The 5,552-nt window shown below is 40.7% G+C and overlaps 1 pseudogene across 1 annotated transcript; it reads left to right on the plus strand.

Annotated features, from left to right (window-relative positions):
- The first annotated feature begins 1,368 nt into the window (after nt 1-1,368).
- On the plus strand, nt 1,369-2,120 carry LOC308418350 (eukaryotic translation initiation factor 3 subunit J-like; annotated as a pseudogene). The gene has a single exon. The product of its transcript is annotated as a eukaryotic translation initiation factor 3 subunit J-like (transcript).
- The last annotated feature ends 3,432 nt before the right edge of the window (nt 2,121-5,552 follow it).

The raw sequence follows: 5,552 nt of genomic DNA on the forward strand, positions 1-5,552 counted from the left end.
CTATTATCCTTAAGTTTGGTCTTCTCATTGTGTCCTGGAACTCCTGGACATTTTGGGTTAGGAACTTTTTGGTTTTTGCATCATCTCTGAATGTTTTGTCTATGTTTTCAATGTTGTCTTCAGCCCCTGAGATTCTCTCTTCCATCTCTTACAGTCTGTTGGAGATGCTTGCATCTGTGCCTCCTGATTTCTTTTTTGTTTTCCATCTCCAGGGTTGTCTCTTTTGTGTTTTCTTTATTGTTTCTATTTCCATTTTAAATTCCTTAATCTCCTTGGCTGTGTTTTCCTGTAGTTCTTTGAGTTATTTTTGTGTTTCCTCTTTAAAAGTGTCTATTGTTTCTGTGTGTTCTCCTCTAATTGTTGAAGGGAGTTATTCATGCTCTTCTCCAAGATCTTCATCATCATCGTGAGGTATGATTTCCAGTCTGAGTTTTGTTTTTCTGGAGTGTTTGGGAATTCAGTACTTGCTGTGGTGGGAGAGCTGGGTTCTGATGTTGCCATGTTATCATGGTTTCCATTGCTTAAATTCTTTAACTTTCCTCTTGCCATCTTGTTGTCTGTAGTTATATGTGATCTGTTGTTAGTGACTGGCACCTGTCTCTCTTGTGGATCTGAAGGCCTGTGGGCTCAGGAAAAAAAATTGTTTCTGGGTGTTCCACTCTTTTTGGGAAAGCAATGAGTTCTGGTGGTAGGTACTCAGTTGTCTTTGTGGTCTCAGGTGGTGGAGCTCTTTTGAGGCTGCTCTGGGAGCTCCGCCCTTTGCCTACTGGTCCTGAATACTAGTGGTGGTTATCTGGCTCTTTCTCCAGGCCAAAATGGACCTTTTTCAGCCAGTACAGCACTGTTGGATTACTGAGAATTCAAGGTGTGCCCTCCATGTGCCTTTGTGTCAGGTTCACTTCTGGTCCAGGTTTAAACTGCCCATGGAGTTGATATTCCAGAACCGCCTTCCCAGGCAGATCACTATTCTCTCTCACACAGTAGATGGCACAAACTCCAAGCACTCTCTGTGATCTGGGTACTAACTTCACAACCTCACTAGGTCTGTGTCCCAGGTTACTTGCTGGTCTAGGTGGAAGAGCTCCTGGGTGTCAGGTCTGCCAGCACAGCCTTTCCAGGTAGGCAGATCCGGATACTCTCTTACTGTGGGTCTGAAAGGAACTTTTGCCATAAGCTCTTCCTCCAAGCACTGTCTTTGTTGTGGGTGCTCATGCTACAGCCTCCCCAGGCCTGTGCCCCAGGTTATCTGCTGGTCCAAATGGCAGAGCACCTGGGTGTCTGGTCCTGGAGTACAACCTTTCACAGCAGATCTGTTTGCTCCCTTACTGTGGGTCTGAAAGGAACCTTTGGGCTCACCCCCAGCTCGAGATGGCGGCGGCAGCAGGGGACTCAGACTCCTGGGACAAGGACATGTTCTCTATGGAGGACCCAGTGCGGAAGGTCGCAGGCGGTAGCAAGGCCAGCGGGGACCACTGGGAAGGTGAGGACGAGGACGTGAAGGATAACTGGGATGATGATGACGATGAAAATAAAGAGAAAGCAGAGGTCAAGCCAGAAGTAAAAATTTCAGAAAAGAAAAAAATAGCAGAAAAGATTAAAGAGAAAGAACAGCAGCAGAAGAAAAGGCAAGAAGAAATTAAAAAGAGGTTAGATGAATCTGAAGACTCTAAAGTGCTAACGCCCGAAGAGCAATTAGCAGATAAACTACGGCTAAAGAAATTACAGGAAGAGTCATACCCTGAATTAGCAAAAGAAACTTTTGGTGTTAATAATACAGTTTTTGGAATAGATGCTATGAACCCATCTTCAAGAGATGACTTCACAGAGTTTGGAAAGATAAAATTACACAATATGAAAAATCACTATATTATGCCAGTTTTTTGGAAGCCTTAGTTTGAGATGTCTGTATTTCATTGGAAATTGATGACTTGAAAAAGATTACCAACTCATTGACTGTGCTCTGCAGTGAAAAACAGAAGCAAGAAAAGCAAAACAAAGCCAAAAAGAAGAAGAAAGGCTTGGTACTTGGAGGGGGATTAAAGGCCACCATGAAAGACGATCTGGCTGATTATGGTGGATATGATGGAGAATATGTACAAGACTATGAAGACTTCATGTGACATTTTATCTTCTGGTGTCTTCTTTCTGTTGCCCACAATCCCTTCAACATGTAGCAGAACCTCCTTTCCTTTCAGTTCTGCCAAATGCTACAATTAGAAGTGCAGTGTCTTTTGTGCTGGTTATTTAACCCCTTGTCACTCAGGTGCTAATGTGCAAATGAGGGAACTTGGATCTTTTTGCCAAGGGGTTAAAATGGGGAACCTCAGTTGCTACTAAATCATAGTTTAAAAACAAAACAAACCTAATAATGTTGTCATTGTTGCTATCCGATTCCATAACAGCAGTCACTAAATTGGAAGCAGAGGTTGCAACAAGACAAAAAAAAAAGTGTAGTATTTACCAGCACCATTCAGTAATACAGCCTTAACCATACCTCCTTGAACTACTTTATAACTTGTCAAGAAAAGCAGTTTGCAGCAAGGGCATGTGGGATGCACCTAGTATTAAAATTGCTTTGTCTTAAAATTGAGGTGAGGATATTAAAAACTTGTGAAGAAGACTGCTTATCTCAGAGTGAAGATACTGTGGCTGAAAAGTACTAGTTTGATACTTAAGATTTTAATGACCAAAACCCTCCAACTTTGAAGCTGAAGAAGGTAAACTTCTCCATTATTACAGTGCAAGTGGTGGACTCTCCAGTGCATTGACTGTCTAGTTATTTATCAGCCTGTTTCTATTGCTGGAAGACTTCAGATGGGGGAGGGAACTCTGTTTCTGTTTGCCTGATTCAAGTGTCTGAGAAACAAATCTTGTTCTTCTAGGCTACAATGGAAAAACTTTTAACAGGGTTTTGGCATTTCCTTTTCTTTATAAAACATGCTCAGCAAACTGCACCAGTTAACTACAGTCTGGTAAATTGTTATGTTAACAATTATGACATCTGCAATGTTTTATAAAGTAACTAATTTAATAAAATCACTATTGTGAGAACTTAAAAAAAAAAAAAGAAAGGAACCTTTGCCACAAGCACCACAGCTAAGCCCTCTGCGTGCTCGTACTCACTGCACAACCTCACTAGGTCTGTGCCCCAAGTTACCTGCTGGTCTAGGTCTCTATGAACCTGTGAAGCCAGTTATAAATAACAAATTATAATTAATCTAGGATTAATGGGAACCTATATTTACACACACATCGCTGTTGTAAGCTTCTTGTCCAATTAATGATTTGAATTTATGCTTGAACCTTTAGTGAACTTTTGTCAAAAGAAAAAAAAAGATATTTTGAAAAACCATGTGATTTATTTCCCTAGAAAATGTATAAAAAATACTAGAAACGATTACATTGCATGGCATTATTACATCAGACCAGGAGGGGAGCAAGGTTAGGAGTTAGAAGGAGATAAAGACTAGGAGGGGGAAGAAGGTCAGCAGGGTAGAGTCACTCAGAAATTAAGAAAGCCCCTTAGAACTTTAGAGGGCTTATAGTCTGATTGGTTTTCCCCTTTTACTTTCCATTAGAAATCAAGAGATCACTAGAGTAGGAGCTGGAGTAGAGAACAATATTCGGAACGCAGAGAGCATTGGAAACAAAGAATCTGCAGAAAGATCAGGCAGGCTTCTTACCATGGGATGGAACACGTTTATCTTAACAGCCAGGCAGGTTGTCTTACTAAAGAGGACAAAACTTTTTCACCTTACTGATTTGGGTTTAATTTATTTAGTCATAAAGGGGTAGAAGCTTTTTCTTTCTTTATACAATAATTTTTCACCCAGAATGAATGAATTCTTTATGTGCTGGTGCTTGGGTTCTTTCTGCACTGGTGCACATGTAAGAATGGATGTGCGTGTGTAAGTATGTAAGTTGATTCAATAGATTCTTGGGGCAACAAATAAGTATGAATGTGTATATTTGAATGTATGTGAGTTTATTAAGTATGAATGCGTATATTTGAATGTATGTGAGTTTATTAAGTATGAATGCGTATATTTGAATGTATGTAAGTTTATTAAGTATGAATGTTTATATTTGAATGTATGTGAGTTTATTAAGTATGAATGCATATATTTGAATTTATGTTAGTTTATTAAGTATGAGTGTGTATATTTGAATGTATATGCGTTTATGTATATTTGCTTGTGCAAACTGTTTTTCTTCTGTGAATTGCTCTCTTTTCCTGGTACAATAAAGTTTTATTGCTCCAAACCCCACTCCTGCCTGACAAGGGAGAGGTGAGATTTCTGGACAAGAGAGATAAAAACCCTAATATTTAATCCTTTCCTTAATCCCCTGCTGTTAGGTTAAAGGCGTTAATTGTCCAAACTAGTGATTTTTAACCTCAGAATAAGCAAGAAAGTTATTATGATTTTTAAAGAAGACAACAGCTTCAGCATTCAGCATACATAGAGTTTAAAGGCCAGAGACATTTAGTATTTAAAAGTTCATCCAGAGACCATCAGTTTTTAAAGCTACCTCTGCTTCCATTGCTGTGATCTGCTTCAAACCACCCCAGGCAGGGTTGGCTCTGGACACAATACTTACATTTGTGACTGTGCATCACATTTGTGATACCAAGATGATCAGAAGAAGTTGTCAGATTCCATCAAACTGAAGTTACAAGATTTTTTGCACCTTGAACTTATAATACATATTTTTATAGAGCAGGTTTCAAAATATTATGCTATGTAATGCATTTCTCCGAATAAATATTTTTCCCTAGAGATATGACGTGGGCTAGCTAGGGAGCTGGAGAGACACATAAGCAGTAAAACTGGTGGCTCTTCTAGAGAATCTGGGTTTAATTCCCCAGCATGAAGACAGGTAGTAAGCACAAAGTCTCATGTAAAGCTAAGAAGATATTAGCACATGACAGCTATTGGGAGGTGGGGGAGAGAGAAAGGGGGGGGGAGGGAGATAGATAGGGGAAGAGAGAGACAGAGAGAGAGAGAGAGAGAGAGAGAGAGAGAGAGGGAGGGAGGGAGGGAGGGAGGGGGAGAGAGAGAGAGAGGGAAGGAGGGAGGGAGGGAGGGAGGGGGGAGAGAGAGAGAGAGAGAGAGAGGGAGAGAGGGAGCGAGGGAGGGGGAGGGAGGGAGGGAGGGGGAGAGAGAGAGGGAGAGAGAGAGAGAGAGAGAGAGAGAGAGAGAGAGAGAGTTTTCTTTAACAGTGTGACCCATCATGGGCTTATTGTGCTCTGGTAGAGACCGCTCTCAGGCTTCAGGTTGGCAGCATGAGCTCTGGTTAATCATTTTTCCTAGAAGAAGGCATGAATTTGGGTGGTTAAAGAAGTGAGGATGGGTCTGGGGTGAGTAGAAGTGGTAAATATGATCTTTCTTGTGTGAGGAAAAAACTGTATGCCCTTGGACTGTGGATGGTTTTGAAATGTTTGCAGTAATTCTGAATACTTACAGGTTTTATGATGTTATCTGTGCTTGTGCAGATGTATGTAGACAGTAGATATGTATACCTGAGCAAATAGAATCACATAAGAGACCAGA

Source organism: Micromys minutus (genome assembly GCF_963924665.1).
Source record: "Micromys minutus genome assembly, chromosome: 3".
Lineage (NCBI taxonomy): Eukaryota > Metazoa > Chordata > Mammalia > Rodentia > Muridae > Micromys > Micromys minutus.